The sequence below is a fragment of the Myotis daubentonii genome, chromosome 14 (genome assembly GCF_963259705.1).
Source record: "Myotis daubentonii chromosome 14, mMyoDau2.1, whole genome shotgun sequence".
NCBI classification, from domain to species: Eukaryota; Metazoa; Chordata; class Mammalia; order Chiroptera; family Vespertilionidae; genus Myotis; species Myotis daubentonii.
In genome coordinates, this window is record NC_081853.1 from 26,199,338 (window position 1) to 26,226,310 (window position 26,973).

The following is a 26,973-nucleotide window of genomic DNA, read 5'->3' on the forward strand; positions in this document are numbered from 1 at the left end:
GATGAGAGAGAAACAACGACCAGCTGCCTCCTGCACATCTCCCACTGGGGATGTGCCCGCAACCCAGGCACACGCCCCTGACCGGAATCGAACCTGGGACCCTTCAGTCCGCAGGCTGACGCTCCATCCACTGAGCCAAACTGGCTTCGGCAAGTTAATATATCTTAATTTTATAAAGGATATCATGATTAATTACTGGGTTAAGTTATAAAGATATTTTCTTTCATAAGCATTAATTTTACCAACAAAAATTCACTATAATAAATAACAGAATCCAACATTCTCATAGGGATTTTCACTTTACAAAATGCTTCATATAAATTCTCTCTTGGTTAAGAGATAAGCAGAATACACACAAACTATTTTAGAGAAGGTATGATAAGGCTCAAATCCTGGAGAATACATTTTTCAGAATCCATGTACATGCATTTGCTAGCTGTTTACTATTTGTAATTAAGAAAAAGTAACTGGCCAGTCACTTCATTAGAGTGCACTTATTAATTCCTTTTTTAATAACGAACATTTAGAATTTTGGATGAGTCTTTTATTACTCTGAAAATTAAGAGTTCTTTTTTTACAGTCTCATAATATTCCATTGTGCAAATGTACCACAACTTTTTTGTCCACTCATCTACTGATGGGCACTTGAGCTGTTTCCAGATCTTAGCTATTGTAAATTGTGCTATGAACATAGGGGTGCATACATTCTTTCTGATTGGTGTTTTGGATTTCTTAGGATATATTCCTATTAGTGGGATCACTGGGTCAAATGGCAGTTCCATATTTACTTCTTTGAGGAAACTCCTTACTGTTTTTTATAGTGGCTGTACCAGCCTGCATTCCATTGATATCTTCTTTTTTAAAAATGTTTTTACTGATTTTTAGAGAGAGCGAAGAAAAGAGGGATAGAGAGGTAGAAACATCAATGAGGAGAGAGAAACATACTCTCCAGGTCCCTCCATGCTGTCTCAAAGGGTAAGAGATCCTTTTTTACTGCTGCATAGTATTCCACGGTGTAAATGTACCACAGCTTTTCTATCCACTCATCTACTGATGGACACTTGAGTTGCTTCCAGATCTTAGCTATTGTGAATAATGCTATGAATATAGGTGTGCATATATTCTTTCTGATTGGTATTTCTGGCTTCTTAGGATATATGCCCAAAAGTGGGATTGTGGATCAAACAGCAGTTCCATTTTTAATTTTTTGAGGAAATTCATTTATTCAATCTAATAGTTTTTTTGTGGAGTCTTTAGGTTTTTCTATGTACAATATTATGTCATCTGTGAACAATGTCCATTTTAGTTCCTCCTTTCCAATTTGGATTCCTTTATTTTTTTTTTTTCTTGTCTGATCACTGTGACTAGGATTTCCAGTACTATGTTGAATAAGAATGGTGAAAGCAGCCCTGATCGGTTTGGCTCAGTGGATAGAGCCTCGGCCTGTGGACTGAAGGGTCCCGGGTTCGATTCCAGTCAAGGGCATGTACCTTAGCTGTGGGCACATCCCCAGTGGGGGGTGTGCAGGAGACAGCTGGTTGATATTTCTCTCCCATCAATGTTTCTAACTCTGTATCCCTCTCCCTTCCTCTCTGTAAAAAAATCAATAAAATATATTAAAAAAAAAAAAAAGAATGGTGAAAGCAGACATCCCTGTCTTCTTGCTCCTAATCTTAAGGGAAATGCTTTTTAAGTTTTGCCCACTGAGTATGATGTTGGCTGTAGGTTTGTCATATATGGCCTTTATTTATGTTGAGGTATGATCTCTCTATTTCCACTTTGCTGAGTCTTTATAAAAAACTGGAGCTGGATTTCATCAAATGCTTTTTCTATGACTATTGCTACGGTCATGGGATTTTTATCCTTCATTTTATTTATGCGATGTATCATGTTTAATGACCTATAAGTATTGTACCAGCCTTGTGACTTTGGAATAAATCTCACTTGGTCATGCTGTATGATCTTTTAAATGTATTGCTGGATCCAATTTACTAATATTTTGTTGAGGATTTAAGCCTTTATGTTCACCAGCGATACTGGCCTGACTTTTCGTTCCTCATAGTGTTTTTATCTGGTTTTGGAATTAGGATAATGCTGGCCTTATAAAGAGCTTGGAAATCTTCCTTCCTCTCGAATTTTTGGGAATAGTGTGAGAAGTGTTAATTTTTATCTGAATGTTTGGTAAAATTTGCCTGTGAAGCCATCTGGTCCAGGATGTTTGTTTGCTGGAAGTTTTTTGTATTACTGTACAATCATTAGTTGTTACTGTACTACTCGGGTTTTGATTCTTCCCGAGTTCTGAAAGGTTGTCTGTTTCTAGAAATTTGTCCATTTCACCCAGGTTGTCCAATTTGTTAGCATGTAGTTGTTCATAGTTTTGTGTGCGTTGTTGTTTTTTAACAATCATCTGTATTTCTGTGATGTCAACTGTTATTTTGGCTCTTTCATTTCTCATTTTGTTTACTTGGGTTCTTTCTCTGTTTCTTGGTGAGTCTGGGTAAAGGTTATCTTTTCAAAGAACCAGCTCTTGGTTTCATTGATCTTTTTATTTTTTTTTTAAGTCTCTATGTCATTTATTTCTGCTCTAATCTTTTTTATACTAGGGGCCCGGTGCACGAAATTCGTGCACTGGGTGTGGGGGCGGGGGGGGGGGAGTGTCCCTCAGCCCAGCCTGCCCCTTCTCACATACTGGGAGCCCTCAGGCGTTGACCCCCATCACCCTCCAATCGCAGGATCGGCCCCTTGCCCAGGCCTGACGCCTCTGGCTGAGGGTCCGGCCCGGGCAGCGGGGACCCGCAGCTGCAGCGGCCCCACGATCATGGGCTTCGCTTTAGGCCCAGGCAAGGGACCCCTAGCTCCCGGGACTGCCAGCTTCGACCGTGCCCAGCTCCCATCGCTGGCTCCACCCTTACTTCCTGCTATCACTGGCCAGGGCGGCAAAGGCACCTGATTCTCCGATCATGGCTGGGGGGCAGGGCAAAGGCGGCCCCAGGGCCGCCTTTGCCCTGCCCCCCCCCCCAGCTCTTAGCTCCCCCCTGGGTTTCCGATCACTGTCAGTGGCAGGGGGCTTCTTCCTGCTTTCCCTTTCACCTCCCTACATTGTGCCTACATATGCAAATTAACCGCCATCTTGTTGGCAGTTAACTGCCAATCTTAGTTGGCAGTTAATTTGCATATAGCCCTGATTAGCCAATGAAAAGGGTAGCTCGTACGCCAATTACCATTTTTCTCTTTTATTAGTGTTGATCCTTCTTCCTACTTACTCTGGGCTTTTCTTGTTCTCCTTCTAATTCTTATAGTTGTAGGGTTACATTGTTTATTTGAGCTTTTTCTTGTTTCCTCATAGGCCTGTAATGCTATGAACTTCCCTCTCAAGACTGTTTTCAGTGTCCCATAGATTTTGGGTTGTGTGCTCATTTTCATTTGTTTCCAGGAGGTTTTTAAAATTTCTTCCTCAATGTCATTCGTAACCCATTCATTGTTTAATAACATACTATTTAGCCTCCATGTGTTGGAATGTTTTTTGAGGTTGGTTTTTTAAAAATGTATTTTTATGGATTTCAGAGGAAGGGAGAGATAGAAACATCAATGGTGAGAATCATTGATTGGCTGCCTCTTACATGACCCACACTGGGGAATCAAACCCACAACCCAGGCATGTACCCTGACCAGGAATCGAACTGTGACCTCCTGGTTCATAGATCAACACTCAACCACAGCCACACTGCCAGTTGGGATTGAGTGTTTTTATTGTAGTTGATTTCTAGTTTCATGCCATTGTGATCCAAGAAGATGCTTGATAGGATTTCAATCTTCTTGAATTTGTTGACTTCTTTTGTGTCATAATATGTGGTCTTTGAGAATATTTCATGTGCACTTGAGAAGAATGTATTCTGCTGCTTTGGGAAGAAATGTTCTGTATATATCAATTAAATCCATCTGATGTAGAATGCCATTTAAAGTCTCTGTTTCTTGCTGATTCTTTTTGTCTGGAAGATCTATCCAGTGATGTCAGTGGGGTGTTAAAGTCCCCTACTTTGACTGTATTGCTTTCAATCTTTCCATTAAAGTCCACCAAAAGTTTTTTTCCTAATATATTTATATGCTCCTCTATTGTGTGCATATATGTTTACAAGAATCATATTTTCTTGTTGGATTGATCCCTTTAGTATTATGTGTGACCTTCTTTGTCCCTCTATGGCCTTTGTTCTGAAGTCTATTTTGTCAGAAATGAGTATTGCTACCCCAATGTTTTTTTCATTTCCATTTGCATGAAATATTTTTCCCCATCCCTTCACTTTTGCTCTGAACTTGGTCTCTTCCAGACAGCATATATATGGGTCATGTTTTCCTATCCATTCAGCTATCCTATGTCTTCTGATTGAATCATTAATCCATTTACACTTAAGGTTATTATTGATTGCCTTCCTTTTTTCCCTTTATACCTATGTTCCTCTCTCTCTCTCTCTCTCGATTTCTTCCTCCTAAAGTAGTCCCTTTACCATTTCTTGCAATGCTAGTTGATGGTAATGTACTAATGTACTCATTTAGCCTTTTTTTTTTTTTTTTTTTTAAGCTGGGAAGCTCTTTATTTCACCTTCAATTTCAAATGATAGTCTTGCTGGATAGAGTAGTCTTGGATTTGGGTTCTATCTTTTCACTACTTTGCATACAGTCAAACCTCAATTCTCAACTGTCTCCCATCTCAAACAATTGGCTTCTCAACTGAACTCTTTCACGCTGATACCTGCATGATCAGTCACATGCCTTTCAAGCAACAAAGGAGAGAATGTGCACGTATGAGTCAATTTACCGCTAAATCTCATGTTAATAATTCAGAAAATTGTTCGGTGAACATTTTCATGTTGTTTTTTTTGCTTTTGTTGTCATTTTGTTATTAAAAATGTACAGTACATCACCATTTTTATTGTACATTTCATGTCTTTTAGTTTTAAAGTGTTTATTTATAGATTAAACAGTACATTAGACATATACTATATATAAGATTAAAATGGTATCATTTAGGGGTCTGGAATGGATTAATTCAATTTACATTATTTCTAAAGGGAAAAATTATTCGGTTTTTGAACAGCCCCCCGGACCCAATTAAGTTAAAAAACCTAGGTTCCACTGTATTTCATGCCAATCCCATCTGGCATGAAATGTTTTTGTTGGGAAATCAGCTGACAGTCTAATGGGAACTCCCTTATAGGTAACTTTCTGTCTCTCTCTTGCTGCCTTTAAGATTATTCTTTGTCTTTAACTTTTGTCATTTTAATTATGATATCTCTTGGTGTGGGTCTTTGTGTTCATCTTGATTGGGACTCTCTGTGCTCCCTCAACTTGTGTAACTTCCTTCACCAGATTAGGGAAGTTTTCTGTCATTATTTCTTTAAACAGGTTCTCTATTTCTTGCTCACTTTCTTTTCTTTCTGGTATCCCTACGATGAGGATGTTGGTACATTTCATGTTGTCCCAAAGTTCCATTAAACTACCCTCCTGCTTTTTAATTCTTTTTCCTTTTAGCTGCTCTAATTGGGTGGTGGTGTTGTTTTTATACCGTCTTCCAAGTCACTGATTTGATCCTTTGCTTTATTCAATGTACTTTTAATTCCCTCCAGTGTATTCTTGATTTCAGATATGGTATTTTTCATTTCCGACTGGTTCTTGTTCATGGTCTCTATTTCCTTTTTCATGCTGTTGTAGTTCTTATTAAGCTCCTTCTAATTCTCACCAAGTTCCTTGAGCATCCCTATAACCATTACTTTGAACTCTATATCTGATAAATTACTTGCCTCCATTTCATTTAGCTTTTTCTGGAGTTTCCTCCTTTTCTTTCATTTGGGGGTTTGTCTCCCCATTTAAGCTACCTCTTTGTGTTTCTATGTATTAGATAGAGTTGCTATGCCTCCAAGTCTTCGTGGGGTGGCCTTATGTAGTAAAGAGTTCTGTGAGACCCAGGGGTGAAATCTCCTTGATCTCCTGAGTCTGATGCTCTAGAAATGTCCCTGGTATGGAATATGTGGGCCCTCCTAATGTAATTGGATTTTGATTGCTGTTGGTCTGGTCATGTGTGGAATCAACCCTCAGGCTCACTGACTGTGAGGCTCAACTCTGACCATGTGCAAGTTGCTGTATAGGTGCAGTCTCGATGTGGCTTTTACAGTCCTTGGTTAAAAGTCTCCTTTTTATATAGTTAACTAGATGCCTGGTGTCCCTTGGCCTGGCCTGTAGGGATTGGGCTGAAACTGGCTCTCTGACATCCCCCCGAGGGGTCCTGGATTGCAAGAGGATGGTTCTTGGGTGATGCACCCTGGAATCGGGCTCCCTCCTCTCTGGTTCCAGGTGTGTCACCTGAGAACTGCAGCTGCCAAGTCACCACAACTCGGCAGCTGTTGCATTGAGCGTCTGCCCCCTGGTGCATAGCTACGGGACAGAGTGTCTGCCCTCTGGTGGTCATTGGGTGTCATAGCTACCGGCTGGTCGCTTAGACATTTATATATATAGAAGATATTTCAGAGTGATTGTTTCTCAATTTAGCTGTAACTTCCAGTTTGGTTCTGGTAGGCACTGTGAGCAAGATCCCCCTACTCAGCTGCCATCTTCCTGGAGTTCCTTCTTATGCAGAGTGAACACTACTGTGGTTTTTTAAGATGTCTATGCCATTCTTCTGAATTCAAATGGGTGAAGAAGAATCACTGCCATGAAGAAATTTGGATTTACTCCTTCTGAGCTCCAGTGTGGGGATAGCAGCTTGAAAGGCACCACAGAGAAAATGGGGAGGAATGCTCAGGGTCTACACAAAGCTCATGGGTCCCCTGGCGGCAGAGTCATATTGTTGTCCTGCTCCTGGCCCCTGTACCCAAACCTGTTGCCTATTGCAGAGCTGTTATCTGCCCGACCCAAAACAGTGGTGGCAATTGTAGTTCAAGTATCTCATCAAAGCTTCATGTGGAGGATGTGAGGCGTGTACCAAGCTGGCTCTTCCACCCTGCCCAGAACTCCAACCTGCCAATCTATTAGAAGTTTGAAAACAATCAACAGGCTATGGAATCCAACAGATATGAGCTCTGAAACATGTAGTGTCACCTTTAGCAAGTCACATAAACCCTCTAAACTTCAGTTCCCTCAAATTCAACGTGGACATACTATTACTATTTTATGTGACTACTGAGAGGGTTAATGAATAATATGTTAAGTATTAATTCCACTCAGTACGTAGTAGGTAATACTATCACAAACTTCCTGAAATTTTTCTAAAGCCTGAATTGTAAACAGAGTATGTGTTTTGTTACATGTGATAAATTATACTAGTGAGGCTCTCCTTGAACAGAAAATTCTTTTTATTTTCTTATTATAAAAAAATATGAGCCCTAGCTGGTTTGACTCAATGGATAGAGTGTTGGCCTGTGGACTGAAGGGTTCCAGGATTGACTCTGGTCAGGGACACATGCCTGGCTTGTGGGCTCAGTGCCCGGTGTGAGGCATGCAGGAGGCAGCCAATCGATGATTTTCTCTCATCATCAATGTTCTCTCTCTCTCTCTCTCTCTCTCTCTCTCTCTCTCTCTCTCTCTCTCTCTCTGTCTCTCTCTCCCTTCCTCTCTGAAATCAATAATAATAATAATATTAAACCCTACTTCACATCATATAAAAATTAGAAAAAAAAATAGGTGTAAATCTTCATGATCTTTGATTAGGCATTGATTTCTTAGCCATTATACTTAAAGGACAATAAACAATAGAAAAACTGCCCTAGCTGGTTTTGCTCAGTGGATAAGTGTAGACTTGTGGACTGAAGGGTTCCGGGTTCGATACTGGCCAAGGGCACATGGCTGGGATGTGGACTCGATCCCCAGTGGGAGTGTGTGTGTGCAAGAGGCAGTCGATCAATGATTCTCTCTCATCGTTGTTGTTTCTATCTCTCTCTCCCTTCCTCTCTAAAACCAATAAAAATATATTTTAAAAAAACACTGGGTCAAATGGAAGTTCCAGTTTTAATTTTTTGAGGAAACACCATACTGTTTACAGAGTGCCTTTAGCAGTCTGCATTCCCACCAGCTGTGCAAGAGGGTTCCTTTTTCTCTGTATCCTCTCCAGCACTCGTTTGTTGATTTATTGATGATAGCCATTCTGACAGGTGTGAGAGGGTACCTCATTGTTGTTTTGATTTGCATCTCTCAGATGATTAGCGACCTTGAGCATGTTTTCATATGTCTCTTGACCTTCTGTATGTCCTCTTTCAAAAAGTGTCTATCTAGGGCCTTTGCCCATTTTTTTGATTGGATTGTTTATCTTCCTTTTGTTAAGTTTAATGAGTTCCCTATAAATTTTGGGGATTAAACCCTTATCAGAGATAACATTGGCAAATACGTCCTCCCATGCAGTGGGCTTTCTTGTTGTTTTGTTGATGGTTTCTTTCAATGTGCAGATGCTTTTTATTTTGATGTAGACCCATTTGTTTATTTTCTCCTTAGTTTCCATTGCCCTAAGAGCTGTTTGGTAAAGATATTGCTATGACAAATGTCTGCTATTTTGCTGCCTATGGCTTCTTTTAGGATTTTTATGCTTTCCCGTCTTACGTTTAAGTCCTTTATCCATTTTGAGTTTATTTTTGTATGGTGTAAGTTGGAGGTCTAGTTTCTTTTTTTTGCATATATCTGTCCAATTTTCCCAACACCATTTATTGAAGAGACTCAGTGATCCCACTTCTAGGAATAGATCCCAAGAAAACAAACACCAATCAGAAAGGATATATGCACCCCTATGTTCATAGCAACATAATTTACAATAGCTTAGATTTGGAAACAGTCTAAGTGCCTATCAGTAGATGAGTAGATTAGAAAACTGTGGTACATCTACACAATGGAATACTATGCTGCTGTAAAAAAGAAGTAATTCTTACCATTTGCAACAGCATGGATGGAACTGGAGAGCATCATGCTAAGCACAATAAGCAGTCAGAGAAAGATAAATATCACACAATCTCATTCATTTGTGGAATATAATGAACAACATAAACTGATGAACAAAAATAGAACCATAGTCAATAGAAGCATTGAACAGACTGTGCAATTTATGAGGGAAGGTGGGGGGTGAAAGGGTAAGAGATCAATCAAAGGACTTGTATACGTGCATATGAACATAACCAATGGACATAGACGGGGGTAGGGTGAGGGCATGTGCTGGGGGTGGGGGCGGCCAGGGAGAAGTCAATGGGGAAAAAGGAGACTTATGTAATACTTTAAACAATAAAGAATTTAAATTAAAAACAAAACAAAAACAATAGAAAAAGTAGGTAAGATGTACTTTGTCAAAATTGAAAACTTTTGTGCTTAAAAGGATACTATATAGAAAGTGAAAAAAAAACCCAGGGAGTGGGAGAAAATATTTGCAAATCATATATCTGACAAGGGACTTATATTGACACTATATAAAGAACTCCTTTTTTTTAATATATATTTTATCGATTTTTTATAGAGAGGAAGGGAGAGAGATAGAGAGTTAGAAACATCGATCAGCCGCCTCCTGCACACCTCCTACTGGGGATGTGCCCGCAACCCAGGTACATGCCCTTGACCGGAATCGAACCTGGGACCTTTCAGTCCGCAGGCTGACGCTCTATCCACTGAGCCAAACCGGTTTCGGCTATAAAGAACTCTTATAGCCCTAGCCGGTTTGGCTCAGTGGATGGAGCATCGGCCTGCAGACTGAAAGGCTGAAAGGTCCCAGGTTCGATTCCGGTCAAGAGCATGTACCTGGGTTGCGGGCACATCCCCAGTGGGGGCTGTGCAGGAGGCAGCTGATTGATGTTTCTCTCTTATCAATGTTTCTTACTCTCTATCCCTCTCCCTTCCTCTTTGTAAAAAAAACAATAAAATATATTTTTTAAAAAAGAAAAAAAACTCTTATAATTCAATTACAATACTATTTAAAAGAATTTTAAAATGACGAAGATGATGAATAGACATTTCCCCAAAGATGATATATATATGCCCAATAACTCCATGAAAAGATGCTCAACATCATTAGCCATTACAGAAATTCAAATCAAAATCACATTAAGCCCTAGCCAGTTTGGATCAGTGGCTAAAGCGTCGACCTGCAGACCAAAGGGTCCCAGGTTCGATTCTGGTCAAGGGCACATGCCTGGGTTGCGGGCTCGGTCCAACATGCAGGAGGCAGCCAATCAATGATTCCCTCTTATCACTGATGTTTTTATCTCTCTTCCTCTCTGAAATCAATAAAAATTTAAAAATTTTTAAAAATCGATAAAAAACAAAGATACCACTTCATACACATTAGGATGGTTATAATAAAAAAGAAAGATTAAGTTTGGCAAGGATGTGGAGAAACTGGAACTCTCATTCATTGCTGATGGAAATATCCAATAGTATAGACAGTTTGGAAAACCGTTCTTCAAATGCTTACACAGAGTGATCATGTGATTCAGCACTTCTAGGTAGATACAGCTGAGAAATGAAAACATGTCATACAAAAACCTGCACAGGAATATTCATAGCAGCATTATTCCTATTAGCCAAAAAAGAGAAACCACCCAATGCCTATCTACAAATGAACAAACAAATGTGGTATACATATACAACAAAATCTACATATATAAAAGCCGAATATGCAAATTGTACCTGCGGGAGTTCAACTGGGAAACTGATCGCTTGTTATGACATGCACTGACCACCAGGGAGCGGTGCGTAATGAAGAAAGGCCCCAGCTGGCAGCCAGCAAAGGGAGGTCCTGGCTGGCAGCCGGAAGGCCCCGATTGGCCCAGATCACCGGCCAGGCCTAGGGACCCTACCCATGCACGAATTTTGTGCACCAGGCCTCTATTATTATCATAAAAAGAAATGAAGTATTGATTAATGCTACATCATCAATAAACCTTGAAAACATTATGCTGAGTGAAAGCAAACTAAACACAAAAGGCCACATATTGAATGATTCCATTTATATAAAATGTCCAGAATAGGCAAGGTGATAAAAAAGCCAGAAAGTAAATTAGTGGTTGCCTATTGTTGAGGGAATAGGGAATTGTGGGTGGGGGAGGAGTGGGGGTTGGGATATCTAAGAGATGTAAGGTACCTTTGGTATAATGAAAAATGTTTTGGAGTTAGATAGTGGTGATGGTACACAACCTTATAAATATATTAAAAGCCACATAATGTACAATTTAAATAGGTAAATTGTATGGTATGTGAATTATTCCATACCAGTGGCCCGGTGCATGAAATTCATGCACATTAAAAGGGAATTAATTAGAGGAAATATTTTAATATTGCTATTTGCCCTTTCTCTATAATAGAAGTGTCAGAGATGACAGAAAATTAGTAAAACGTATATGAAAATCTCCCTCCTGTCAGAGTCTGGGGCGTGCTGCGGGACCCAGAGTCAAGTCCCCGCCCACCCCTGTGCACCCTGAAATCGCTCAAGACCCAGACCCGGCCGGCCCCACCCCCATCAAGCCCTGCCAGGTGGGGGGGCGCAGCCTCAGGTCCCCTGGCCCGGTGCCAGGCGGGGGGCATGGCATGGCCTCAGGTCTCCCAGCCCTGTGCCGGGGCAAGGGGCACGGCCTCAGGTGCCCTGGTCCTGGGGCGGGGGGGGGGCATGGCCTCAGGTCCCCTGATGCAAGGGTGCGAGGACCATTTGCATATTAGCTCTTTATTACATCCTATATAATAAAAGGCTAATATGCAAATCAACCAAATGGCAGAACGAGTGGTTGCTATGACACTGACTGACCACCAGGGGGCAGATGTTCAATGCAGGAGCTGGCCCTTGGTGGTCAATGTGCTCCCACAGGGGGAGTGCCGCTCAGCCAGAAGCCAGACTCACGGCTGGTGAGTGCAGCAGGGGTGGCGGAGCCCCTCCCACTTCTGCAGCAGCGCTAAGGATGTCCTACTGACACGGGGAGTGGGCACAGGTCGGGCTGAGGGACCCCCACCCCGAGTGCACGAATTTTGTGCACCAGGCCACTAGTCAACACTAATAAAAGAGAAAAATGGTAATTGGCGTACGACGATACCCTTTTCATTGGCTAATCAGGGCTATATGCAAATTAACTGCCAAGATTGGCAGTTAACTGCCAACTAAGATTGGCAGTTAACTGTCAACAAGATGGCGGTTAATTTGCATATGTAGGCACAATGCAGGGAGGTGAAAAGGAAAGCAGGAAGAAGCCCCCTGCCACTGACAGTGATCAGAAACCCAGGGGGGAGCTAAGAGCTGGGGGGCAGGGCAAAGGCGGCCCTGGGGCCGCCTTTGCCCTGCCCCCCAGCCATGATCGGAGAATCAGGCGCCTTTGCCACCCTGGACAGTGATAGCAGGAAGTAGGGGTGGAGCCAGCGATGGGAGCTGGACATGGTCGAAGCTGGCAGTCCCGGGAGCTAGGGGTCCCTTGCCTGGGCCTAAAGCGAAGCCCACGATCGCGGAGCCGCTGCAGCTGTGGGTCCCCGCTGCCCGGGCCGGACGCCTAGGCCAGAGGCGTTAGGTCTGGGCAAGGGGCCAATCCTGCGATTGGAGGGTGATGGGGGTCAACGCCTGAGGGCTCCCAGTATGTGAGAGGGGGCAGGCTGGGCTGAGGGACACTCCCCCCCCCCCCCCACACCCAGTGCACGAATTTCGTGCACTGGGCCCCTAGTAGGATAATAAAAGCCTAACATGCTAAGTGTCCGGTCATCCATTCAACCAATCAAAGCGTAATATGCTAATGATATGCTAAGGCCGCTCAACCACACACTATGACGTGCACTGACGACCAGGGGACACAGTCAACCAGTTGCTATGACATGCATTGACCAACAGGGGGCAGACGCTCCGACAGGTAGGTTAGCTTACTGCTGGGATCCGGCCGATTAGGACTGAGTGAGATGAGCCAGACACGCCCTGGAGCCCTCCTGCAGTCCCTCCCCAACTGGCCAACCTCCGTATCCCTCCCTGGTCCTGATAGTGCACCAGTGGGGTCCCCCAGCCTGGCCTGCGCCCTCTTGCAATCCTGGACCCCTCAGGGGATGTTGTAGAGCCAATTTCAGACTGATCCCGCAGGCCAGACAGAGGGACCCCACTGGTACATGAATTTGTGCACTGGGCCTATAGTACTTTAATAAAGCTCTTAACATTTTTTTTTAAAAAAAGGAACAAATAAATTATGCAATCCAAGGTGTAAAAGTAGTCAGGAGAGAGGTCAACTAAGGGAGGGCAGGAAATTTTATTTTGTTCTCAACCTGGGTGGTGTTTTTAACCATGGTAATGTTCTCTCTGATAATTCAGTGTGTTATACACCTATAAATTACGAACTTATGTATCTTATACTACAATAAAAAGTTTATTTGAAAGTATTAAAAAAATATCCAAGGCGAGTCTCTATGGACCCAGACTCATACGGGAGAAACGGGACTGTCTGGCAGCAGTCGGAACTCGAGGGCAGCTTTCTCTCGGAGGGGCTGGAAGGGATTTCCAGGATACTGCTAGCCCCACCCTGTTGACCCCTTGGGACCCGCCCCGCCCAAGCCCTGCAGGGAGGCTTTTGCTGGATAGCCTCAGGCAAAGGCTAGATTAGCACCTCCCTAGAGATCCAGGAGCCAGGAAACCCAGAGGTCAGAGTGGGACCATCCAGTTTGCAGCTCCATGGAACCATAAAAGACACACTCAGGGGGCAGACTCAGTGAGCACCAAAGCCCCATTGAAGCAAGTCTTGCCCCAGAGGGGTGTCTCCAGCACAGAAGTTCTCCCACTGCAGACACAGCTGATTCTCACAGCCAATTGGCCTGGAGGTCAATTCTTCTCAGTGATACCTACAACAATCAAGGCTTAACTACAAGACTGTGCACAAAGACCACAGGGGGTGCACCAAGAGTGTCCTCCTCAGGTAATTGGAGAGGCTGAACCACTGGGGCCTAGAGGACACTTAGCACAGAAAACCACTTTATCAACACAGGGAAGTATAAAAAATGCGGAGACAAAGAAAAAGGACACAAATGACAGAAATGGAGGAAAGCAAACTACTGGATATAGAGTTCAAAATCACACTTTTAAGGTTTTTCAAGAATTTTCTAGAAACTGCCGATAAACTTAACGAGATCTACAAGAAATCTAATGAGACCCTCGAGGTTGTGATAAAGGACCAACTAGAAATTAAGCATACACTGACTGAAATAAAGAATATTATACAGACTCCCAACAGCAGACTAGAGGATTGCAAGAATCAAGTCAACGATTTGAAATACGAAGAAGCAAAAAACACCCAACCGGAAAAGCAAAATGAAGAAAGAATCCAAAAATACGAAGATAGTGTAAGGAGCCTCTGGGACAGCTGCAAGCGTACCAACATTCGAATTATAGGGGTGCCAGAAGAAGAGAGAGAGCAAGATATTGAAAACCTATTTGAAGAAATAATGACAGAAAACTTTCCCTATCTGGTGAAAGAAATAGACTTACAAGTCCAGGAAGTGCAGAGAACCCCAAACAAAAGGAATCCAAAGAGGACCACACCAAGACACATCATCATTAAAATGCCAAGAGCAAAAGACAAAGAGAGAATCTTAAAAGCAGCAAGAGAAAGACAGTCAGTTACCTACAAGGGAGTAACCATATGACTGTCAGTTGATTTCTCAACAGAAACTTTGCAGGCCAGAAGGGAGTGGCAAGAAATATTCAAAGTGATGAATGCCAAGAACCTACAACCAAGATTACTTTATCCAGCAAAGCTATCATTCAGAATTGAAGGTCAGATAAAGAGCTTCACAGATAAGAAAAAGCTAAAGGAGTTCATCACCACCAAACCAGTATTGTATGAAATGCTGAAAGGTATTCTTTAAGAAGAGAAAGAGGAAGAAAAAGGTAAAGATACAAATTATGAACAACAAATACTCATCTATCAACAAGTGAACCTGAAAATCAAGTGAATAATCTGATGAACAGAATGAACTGGTGATTATAATAGAATCAGGGGCATAGAAAAGGAGTGGACTGGCTATTCTTGGGGGGGCAAGGGGTGAGGGGGATGCAGGAAGAGACTGGACAAAAATCGTATACCTATGGATGAGGACAGTGGGTGGGGAGTGAGGGAGGAAGGTGGGGTGGGAACTGGGTGGAGGGGAGTTATGGGGGGAAAAAAGAGGAACAAATCTAATAATCTGAACAATAAAGCCTTAATTAATAATAAAAAATTAAAAGAAAAAAAAATATTCCACAGGACTCAAAGGAGCTTTCTAAACAGTAAGCCAAAAGTGACCTTGGCCATACTTCACTGGAACCTGCTGAGCCTTGACCCTGTGCCACTCTGGAGCTGTGTGCTGGGTACACAGAGCATTCTAAAGTTGGTCTTGCCTTCAAGTTATCTGGGAGTGGGTGGAGTGGGGTGGGGATGGAAGGCTAAAAGGGAAAAAGTGTGGGTTGGGCACTTAGACTGCTATTTGCCAGCTTTGCAATTCTGCCTGAGCTACAGTTTATAACCTCCGGGATTCTGGCTCCCTCACCTGTTAAGGGATACACTTGCAAATTTTAGAATTCCTTTTATATGAGAAGCCTAAAACCCTCAACAAATTTGCCTGAGAAGGGACATGGGTCAAGTTGGCGTGGGCTACAGGGCTGCCTGTAACTCAGTAATAAATGTAGACTGGGTGAACAGCCTTAAATATTCCTGGGATTCAGCAAAGGGATGCTATGATGGGACCTCTGAAAAATTTTTGTAGCTGTGTAGGTTAGAGCCTAATATTATGAACAGGTATTAAGGTAGGAAATGGGCACATACTAAGTTGCGGGTTTGATCCCTGGTCAAGGCGCATACTGGAGGCATCCAATTGATGTTTCTCTCTCACATCAAGGCTTCTCTCTCTCTCTCTCCTTCTCTCCTCCCCTTCTCTCCTCTGTCTCTAAATATCCCTGGGTAAGGATTTAAAAATAAGTAAATAAATACAAATAATAAATAAGAGAAATCTACATAATATATTAAAAATATTAGCTGAATTTCTGACTACTTGAAGGGTTTGCTTTCCATTTTTTCCTGCCTACCTTTTCAGTACCTGATGAGAGTCTTAGCCTACTTTCTACTTTCTTCAACCTCCTCAAGTTGCAAAGGACAAGGCAGGATCTTTTAGTTCACGATGAGTACAAATGCCCACCCAGGTGTGTGTTATATGTTGGCCAGAGTACTTGCACTCTGACCAGGAAACTGCTGGTCCAAAGGACTACTAACTGCCAGTCCAAAGGACTCAATTAAGCTATGAGCCAGCTTGGTAAAAATAAGTATGTTGAGCTGCAGGTCTTCAAGGCCTGGTCTGTGACTCATGCTTAAAGGGTAAAATCAGCTGTGTCACTTCACATTCTTTCTAACATTAACCATGCTTGCTTCAACACACAAATGTTTACTGGCTAAGACAGTTTTAATAAAACCCTGCTCCTCTGGCCAGACCTTCCTGATCCCTCAGTTTGGTATACATGTCCCACGCTGAGCTCCTAGAGCTCCTGCATCATAGCACTCTCCCCAGGGAGCTTACTGTAACTGCCTGTTGAAGCCTCCCTAGGGGGCAGGAGGGTACATTTACTACTTCTCCTTTTACTCCCAAAGCCAGGCACATATTAGGCCCACAATGACTGCTTAGTCAGTGAACACTTTAAACTTCGGGAATAAATAAGAAGTCTTTACAGTACTCAGTCCTGGGACTCTGCCTACCCCTTTCTTTGTTTTACTCTACTCTTGTGCCTGTCTGCTAATTAGATATTCTATCAGTACCACGCAACACCTGCCTTGGAAGTTTATTATATAAACCAGTCAGTGGTCGCCAACCTTTCGGACCTCGTGGACCACTGGTTGGCGACCGTTGATTATAAACCAAGGAATACTGGCTTCCATTGACACACCTGGGATTATGAGGTTGATGGGAAAATTCATACATTTTCAACATGGAGAACCTTCTCTATTCATCATAATATAACACTGCCTTGGTAGCATTTTTAAAGGAAATAATCCTCAGGAAATTTTTCTGTAGTTTACACACAGTCATTTGCTAAAAGATGAAGAGAATGCGCAAAGACAGCACTGGCTAATGAGCAAATATTTAAAAAAAGAGTTTCTAAACTGTAATTTATTTTGGATTTTGGCTGCAACATTCCCCTAAGTTATTAATAGGGCAACAAAGTTCACACACTCTGAAACAAAACAGATTGCGCAGGCCTAATATGTTACAAATATCAGGAACTTCCGACTTCTCCTTAACATCCCCAGTGAAAAAATGAACAATGTAACCCGTAAATGCCTAAGTGGGTAAATGGTTTCAGGTAGAGGACACCTCTATCCTGAACTGAAATGTACTACATCCTCCTTTTATTTTTAATTTCAAAAGATCATTAAATAACAAGTGTAATGAAAGATCAATGGACAAAGAGTTAAACCCTCTTTGTGCTGCAACTTGAATCACAGAGAGAAGAATCCACAGGAAGCTGCTGTTCTTTAAAGTGCTTACCCCTTACCTCACAGAGGATTAAAACCTTATAATGTCCGTGTGCCACATTCATAAAGAGTTACTTTTCTTGAAGACTGGTAAATCCAGCTCTTCTTTATTAGTATAAAGTCAATGAAAGAATCAAAGCAGAATATTATAAATCAGCCCCATTCATAACAAAATTAATTAACCAGTTCTTCAATTTTCCAGGTGATAATATGTTTAAAAAAGATGAAACTACAGCCCTAAATTTACTGGCACAAAAACAAAAATCCAAAGTCAACAACCACTACCTGTAATTATGTAAAACAATGTTTTTAAGAGCAATATGGTTCACAAACTGTTCATAGGCAGATTAACCTGCTGAAAACAATAATAAACAAGCAAATGGCTTTTGATCCCCTGAATTTACCCAGCACACTCAAAAGAATATGCCTATAAAGAAGTAATCTGCTAGGTGCTAAGCACAGTAGACACTAAAATGAATTCCTTCAAATAGGTGTCTAAATCCACTGCAATTTACCAACTGCTCGAAAAACAAGTACCTGTGAAATACACTACATTACAAGGAGGCTTCCCTACAGTAACAGAGAAGGAGAAAAGGCTTGTTTTCTTCAGGGCCCTTACACTTACCATGCTAAAGAATCCCTGCAGTTTAATTTACATTTTTCCTCAGCAATATTCCAGACCAGAGGGTCCAACCCAAATGACGAGGGGCTGGTTGGGGAACTCACAGGCATTTGCTTTCAAATTGCCACTGCAGATTTCATTCACTAAAATCTGACAAGGCTGTATAAAGATGCCCTTTCCGTGACCCTGCTCTGCTGAAGGTCAAGAACACTATCACTTCTTGTAACTAAGGAAGCAAAATTGTCATGTTCCCGCTGTTTCACCAGCTGCTGAAGCAGTCTGTCTAACAATATGATTAATTTGCTTCTAGAGAAAATGTTCTTGGCTTTACAAAGTTCTCCCTTCACCTGCATTGTTACCTTTGCTAAATGCTCCCAACCCCTCTTTCCTTTAAAGACCACCTGAACTGAGAGCTCTTAAGAATGTTACCATGGAGTCCAACAAATTCAAAATAGTTTTAAAACTTTAAGGAGTGGAGGAAGATTTGGAGAACTCAGAAATACCACATTCTACATACAGCATTTTCAACTTCACAATATATTAAGCTAATATTTTTAGACAGGGTCCTTGCAAATTCCTTATTCATTCAAAGGGAAGGCAACAACATAACAGTCTACATTACATACAAAAACACCCACAAGAAAAACAGCACTGGGCTCATTTAATAAACATTTGACTACATCGCCTCAACATGTGAATACAGGTCAGAGTTCTAGCCTCTGCAGGCTCCCATTCTCGCAGGAGGATGAGCATAGGCAGTGCAAAGACAGCACTGTAACAGGCCATGGAATGGCTTCAAGTCTAAGCCTCAACCTTCCAGTAAGGCCATAGAGCAGCGGTTCTCAACCTGTGGGTCGCAACCCCTTTGGCGGTCGAACAACCCTTTCACAGGAGTCACCTAAGACCACTCTGCATATCAGATATTTACATTACGATTCATAATAGTAGCAACATTACAGTTATGAAGTAGCAACAAAAGTAATTTTATGATTGGGTCACAACATGAGGAACTGTATTTAAAGGGCCAGAAGGTTGAGAACCACTGCCATAGAGGAACCACTGCTCCTGAAGTCACAGTGAATTAGAGGTGGGGCTGGAACTAATACCCAGATTCTTTGGCTGCCGGCCAAGAGCACTTGCCACTAAAGCCAACCTGTAGCCTCCTGTTTGACATGGAGACTCACCTGTTTTAACACCTTAACTAACATGAAACAAATACTAGTCAGTCAACAAAACAAATGAAAGTCTGGGGACAGGTGGGAAGAGTTTATGGATATTTACTTTTATATAGGATGGGGAATTTAGAGAGGAAGGAAACTAAAATAAGATCTCCACACTGCTACAAGTTTGTATGTGTACTAACTTAAAATAAACTAAGTTAAGAGAATATGTCATCCATTTTTCAAATTTTAGCACAAACCTAGGCTCCCAACCCGAAGGGAAAAATTAATCAAGAGGGGGGAAAAAAGAAATGATTCTCCTCTTTTAAAAATGGGAGATTGCAGTCCCTCCCTACCTCAAGTATTGAAAGATCTAAAAAACATTACACTCTATTCACTAAGTACAACTAATAAATGATGTATAAAAGGAAAGATTAATCCAAGTAAACAAAACGCTCCAAGGTCCAACTGTTGAGGTCAATAAGTCTGCTCTTCTTATCATAAAAATTTGTTCATGCCCTCTGACCTGGTAATTCTACTTCTAGGAATCCACCTTACACGAACTATCATAAATACTGAAAGGGCTCTATCAGTGTTTAGTCCTAAATTACTTTTCTAGGGAACACAGTAATTCCCTCTCTCAGGGAATCCATATGAGGCAGATCCTACCTCCAATTGTAAAGGCAGAAAATGCCAGATACTTCCAGGTCTGGTATCTCTTGAAGGGCAGGGGGTCAATCAGATGCAAGAGCCTGAGACTATGCACTGGCAGCAGGAATGTTAAGATAGGAGGAGGGTCTTAAGGTCTGCCCCATTCTTACTAAATGTTATTCCTTACTAATGTTAAAATGTAGCACAGTATTTTGCAGATGCAGCTGTAAATAGGATGAGCTGACAGTAACTCAACAAGATAAATGAGGCCAAGAAATCAACCAACAAATAACTAACCAAGTAGTGTATATAAGTGATAGCTAAGCCTTTCTTCAGGAAGACAGAGTTTTGGATAGTCTCCTTTACTTGCTAAAGTAAATAAAACCACCTTGTGACAACCACATCTCTCTTTTTGAATAGAGCACCCCAAGTGGGGAACACCTTGAGTTCAGTAAGAAGAACCTCAAGTTTGGCCTCAGCAGTGTGGTGTGCACCTAGAGCTTTATCAGACAGGTGCTTCAGTAAGATCTGGCTATGGTTCCTAGCTACAAAGCTATTTATCCAGCCCTCTTGGTAACTATCAAGTTATCCATCCATCTTTTCTCACATATATTTTAACTCAAATGTTTTTTAAGAATTCCATTTCTTTCTTATTCTAATACTACTTTTATTCCAGTTCCACTGTTCATATTTCATCTACAAAAAAACTTCATCTTCTTACTACTCTTACAGTCATAGCTTATTTAAGTATGTATAACCATCTGACTTCTCTATTATATCTTCTATGATAGCTGTGTCTGATCATTTACATGAAATACACATTACTTTATAATAAACTGCTTTCCGTTTGCTTCTCTTGCACATACTTATTGTACTATATTGATTTTTAAAATGTATTTGTGTTTGAGTGGTTATATTCCCAATGAGTATTATTTTGGTATAGTGAACGGGTCATTAAAAATACTGCAATAAAAAGGAGGCACTGGTTCCAAAGGAACCAAAAAACCCCTAAAAGAGTCACACAATGTGTATTCAATAAATGCTTGCTGAATAAACTACTGACCTAATCAATGGCCCAGCTACTTCTTGCATATAAGGCTATATGATTGCTAAAAATCTGTTTAAAAAACAAAAGCAAAAAAAAAATAATAAAAATTTTTAAAAAAGCAGAAACTTTGAAGATACAATTAAACCCAGATAGCTTTCTATTCAGCAATTCTATTTTTAGTCTAGAGAAATACACTCACAAGTAAGCCCAAGGAGGCATCATATACAATTTATGTTCAGGAAAATTTGGAAAACTTAAATGTTTAGACCGTCATATTTAGTGTGATTTTTAAAAATTTTATGTTAAATTTAAAAACCTATATATTTCTATAGTTACATATACATGAGCATAAATACTTAGGAAGGTGACACACCAAACTTAAAGTAAAAAAAAATTTCTAAGAATTGTTACCATACAAACCAGAGTCTCTGATCACACTATGATTAAAGTTAAAAAAATTAAAAGAAAATTATAAATATAAAATCTAGTTATAGCCGAGACCGGTTTGGCTCAGTGGATAGAGCGTCGGCCTGCGGACTGAAGGGTCCCAGGTTCGATTTCGGTCAAGGGCATGTACCTGGGTTGCGGGCACATCCCCAGTGGGAGATGTGCAGGAGGCAGCTGATCGATGTTTCTCTCTCATCGATGTTTCTAACTCTCTATCTCTCTCCCTTCCTCTCTGTAAAAGATTAATAAAATATATATTTAAAAAAAAAATCTAGTTATAAAACTTCCAGAGAAAACCAGGAGAAAATGTTTGTGACATTAGGTTATGTAAATATGTAAAAATATGACATCAAAAGCATGATTCATAAAATAAAAAATTGATAAAGTAAACTTCACCAAAATAGAAAAAAATCTGTTCTTCAAAAATACTGTTAAGAGAATGAAAAGATAAGTCACAGATTGGGAGAAAACATTTGGAAACCATATACCTCATGTATCCAGAATATATAAAGAATTCTCAAAACTCAGTAAGAAAGCAATCACCTCACAAATGAAAGAACAGAAGAAATCTCCAGAAAAAGAACTAAGTGAAATGGAAGCAAGCAAATTACTAGATACAGAGTTCAAAACAATTATTATAAGGATGCTCACAGACCTTAATGATAACTTCAAGGATCTTAGTGAGAATTTCAAGGAAATTAGTGAGAACATCAGAAACATGAAAAAGGACCAGTAAGAAATGAAGATACACAGAGGAGAAGGGGAAGGAGAAGGAAGGGTGGGAGGGAACAGGGGGAAAGATAAAAAATATCAACACTAAAATGGCAATAAATATCTATCTATCAACAATTGAACCTAAAAAACAAAATAAATGAACAAGGAATCTAATGAACAAAATAAATTGATGACTAAAGTAGAACCAGATGCATAGAAATATGGAATAGACTGATGAATCTCAGAGGGAAGGGGCGGGGGCGGGGGAAGAGAGCTGGAAGAGATTTACCAAAGAACTTATATGCATATATGCATTACCTATGACACAAACAATAGGGTGGTGAAGGCGTGGGGTGAAGTGGGAACCAAGTGACAGGGGACAAGGGGGTAAAAAGGGGAACATCTGTAAAACATAACCAAGGAAGTAAAAGAGCTGTACACTGAAAACTACAAAACACTGCTGAAAGAAATTAAAGACATAAATAAATGGAAAAACATCTTGTGTTCATGGATTGGAAGATTTAATATTTTAAAGATGTCAACATCGCATAAAGCTATGTATAGATTCAATGTAATCCCTATTAAAATGCCAACAGTGTTGTTTTATAAAATAGAAAAATCCATCCTAACCTTTATATGGAATCTCAAGGGACCCAAACTTCTAAAACTTACTCCAAAGCTACAGTAATCAAATCACTATGGTAGAGATATAAAGGCGGAAATATAGACCAATGTAATAGAATAGAAAGCTCAGAACCTTGAGGATATTATGCAAGTAAAATAAGCTAGTTGGGAAAAAACACACAAGTTCTATATGATTCCATTTATATGAGGTATAAAAGTAGTCAAAGTCATAGAAAGTAGAATGGTGGTTGTCAAGGGCTAGGGACCGGGAAATGGAGAATTTTGTTTAATAAATATAGTTTCAGTTTTACAAAATAAAAGGGTTGTGGAGATCCATTGCACAACAATATGAGTATAAGTAACACTATTGAACTGCGTATTTAAAAATGATTAAGCCCTAGCCCTGACTGGTTTGGCTCAATGGATAGACGGTCGGCCTACGGACTGAAGGGTCCCGGGTTCGACTCCGATCAAGGGCATGTACCCTGGTTGCAGGCACATCCCCAGTGGGGGGTGTGCAGGAGGCAGCTGATTGTTATTTCTGACTTTCTCTCCCTTCCTCTCTGTAAAAAATCAATAAAATATATTTTTTAAAAAATGATTAAGCCCTGGCCAGTGTGATTCAATGGTTAGAGCACTGGACTGCTCACTGAAGGGTCTTGGGTTCAATTCCCAGTCAAGGGCAGGTACTTGGGTTGCAGGTTCAATCCCAGTCCTGGTGGGGTGCATGCAGGAGGCAACTAATCAGTATGTCTGTCTCACATCGATATTTCTCCCTCCTTCCTTTCCACTCTGTCTATAAATCAATGGAAAATATATCCTCGGGTGAGGATTAACAACAATCACTCACACACACACACACACACACACACACACACACACACACACCCCAAGAACCAGGAAATAGTAAGTGTTGGGATTGAAAACAGTATGGCAGTTCCTAAAAAAATTCAACATAAAATTACCATATGATCCAGCAATTCCACTTCTGGGTGTATACCCAAAAGAATGGAAAGAATGAAATTTAAAAGGTATTTGTACACCCATATTCATAACAGCATTTCCCCTCCCCCCCCTTTTTTTAAGAGAAAAAGAGGAATGGGGGGAGAGAGAGAGAGAAACATCAGTGGGATGCCTCCTACAAGCTCCCTGATCCAGGATGGAGCTCCCGACCTGGGCATGTGCCCTGACCAGGAATTGAACCAATGACCTTTCCGTGCATGGGACAATGCTCAACCAACTGAGCCATACTGGCCAGGGCTGTCACAGCATTTTTTGCAAAAGAATCAAGAGGTTAACGCAACCCAGGTGTCCATGGATGGATAAACTGATAAACAAAATGTGGTATACAGATACAATGGAATATTTTTCAGTCTTAAAAGGTAAGAAAATTCTGATATATGTTACAATGTGGATCAACCTTGAGAACATTATGCTAAGTTTGTCACAAAATGACAAATATTCTATAATTCCATTTATATGAGGTACCTAGAGTAGTCAAATTAAGAAAGTAAAAATAGTGGTTGCCAATGGCTGGAGGGAGAGGAAATGAGAGTTAGTGTTTAAAGGATACAGAGTTTCCATTTGGGAAGATGAAAAAGTTCTGAAGATAGATGGTGGTGATGTTTGCAAAATAATGTGAATGTACCTAATGCCATATGTGAACTGCACATTTAAAAATGGTTATAATGATAAATCTTACAGTTTATACAATAAAAAAAAAAAAACCAACAACTCCCACCTGGCCAGGTAGCTCAGTTGGTTAGAGCGTATTGTCGCAATACCTCAAGGTTGCGGATTCAACCCTCGGTCAAGGGCATATATAAAAGTCAACCAATGAATGCATAAATAAGTGGAACAAATTGATGTTTCTTTCTCTCTCTTCCCCTTCCTCTCTTTCTAAAATCAACTAAAAGAACTAACAAAATACTCTCTCCCAAAAAAGGACAATGTCTTACACTGATTTAAAAAAACAAAACAGAGTAAGAATATTTTTATAAATAAAAAGTTAAATACCAGAAGAGATCAATTTAGAGAGGGAGACTTGGGGATAAAAAGAGGGTGGGGTGGTTCAGGAGCTTGCTTCTCTAATTCAAGCCAAAGATAGTATTGGCCAACTTTTAAATCTATGTATATGTATACTTTGACAAGAAAATGAAAATTTGAATGTCCAGTTTGTAAGAGGGCAGAATAATAAAATTTAACGCAATGAGTTACATCTTTCCAGAATACTGGAAACTTGAAACCTGAGCGATGACTTTGCTTTCTCTTGCTTAAGGATGTAGCCTTGCCAATACCGAGTTTCGTTCAGTAACTGAAAAAGCTCTATGTTTTTAAATATTCCCTTATATGGAACATTAAGTTTTATGCAATGGTGATGCAAGCCCTGATGATAAAAAGAGTAATGGGGTTGTAAGAATTTGGCTATTTTCTCAGTGATGACAGAACCTTCCTGTTCAAAGAACATCTGATGGTTTTGAGCCCCTTACACAGCCCAGGGACCAGGGACTAATCTTGCCAAGATATGTAAAGTCACCTCACTTCCATTGTGGAAAAATAAAAAGCAACTTATACTTTGGGTCTATGAGTGGTTTCTTTCTGCCAATCAGTAAGTGACTCAAAGTGCTCCAACTCTTAATCCTAAATTTCTCCTGACTCAAAACATTTTATAGAGCTGAATAGTATCTTTACTTTATTTAGGCAATGATGAAGAAATACACTTTATATGTACTTGTCTGTGTGTGTCTGTTTTAAATTTCCAGTGAGAGAGGGAAATCTTAAATGTTTAAAGAATACTGAAGCCCTTTACAAAATTTATTTCATTTATGTAAAGCAAAATTCTACTGTTAGATATGATCAATCTCCCACTGCTTTAATTACAAATTCTCATCTGTCAACTATCCTTTTTTTAAAAAACTAACCATATTGTTCTTTATCTATAGTCAATTCCACAGTGCATAGATTTAGCAGAACCCCAAATTCGATACTTCTGGTACTCCGTGATCATGGAAAGAATCAATTAATTTTTTAAAAAATAAGAGTGCTATTGACTCTTACAAAGTGTTACAATAAAAATCTGGAAAATGAAGGTATAAAGACAATTGTGCAAATCCAGAAAACTAATTATACTATTAGCATTAAGGATATTTTAAAAAATTGACTGATTGTATAGTGGTTAAAAGCTGGGCTCTGAAGTCACTCAGATAAGTGTTTGAAACCTGGCAAAATAAATCTCTCAGTTTCTTCTTATTTAAAGTGGGGAAAATAATAATGCTTTCCTTATAGTGTTAGTATTAAATGAGAAAATGAGCTTAGCACAATACCTGGCATACTGTATCATATAGCACATGGCATATAACTATAGTTAAACATTAGACATATTTACAAAGTTGAAATCAGACTGAACAGGGGTGGGAAAAAGTAGGTTTACAGTTGTATGTGAAATGTATTATTCATTATAATATTATTTATTTGTATTATTTCCATATGACTGTAAATCTACTTTTATTCACCCCTTATGTACAGCCACAACAACATTTAAGTCAACAATGGGCCATATATACAATGGTGGTCCAATATAATTATAGTGGAGCTGAAAAATTCCTATTGCTTAGTGACTGTATTATTCACATGTGTTGTGGGGATACTGGTGAAAACAAAGGTACTGTGCTGCCAGTTGAATAAAAGTTTAGCACACACAATTTATACAGTATACTAGAGGCCCAGTGCACAAATTTGTGCACACTGAAAGGAAATAAATTAGAAGAAATATTTTAATATCACTATTCATCCTTTATAATGGAAGTGTCAACCAAATTCATGATCGACAATGACAGATTGAAACACACGTGTATGACTGGCACCAGTGAGAGCTTTATATGTATTACGCATGCTGGAGTCAACTTAGCCGTTTATATATACACTAGAGGTCCAGTGCAAGAAATTCGTGCACTTGTGGGGGTGGGGGGGGGGTGTCCCTCTCCCTCAGCCCGGCCTGCACATTCTCGCAGTCCAGGAGCCCTCGGGGAATATCTGAGTGGGGCTAAGCCAGCAGTCAGACATCCTTAGCACTACTGCGGAGACAGGAGAGGCTCCCACCACCACCGCTGTGCTCGCCAGCCATGAGCCCGGCTCAGGGCTTCTGGCTGAGCAGCACTCCTGTGGGAGCGCACTGACCACCAGGGGGCAGCTCCTGCATTGAGCGTCTGCACCCTGGTGGTCAGTGAGCGTCATAGTGACCGGTCG

The 26,973-nt window shown here is 40.5% G+C and overlaps 1 protein-coding gene across 11 annotated transcripts in view; it reads right to left on the reverse strand.

Moving 5' to 3' along the window:
• Nucleotides 1–26,973, reverse strand: part of NR2C2 (nuclear receptor subfamily 2 group C member 2) — an 88,479-nt gene that overhangs the window by 42,154 nt on the left and 19,352 nt on the right. The gene's annotated exons all lie outside the window — the stretch shown is intronic.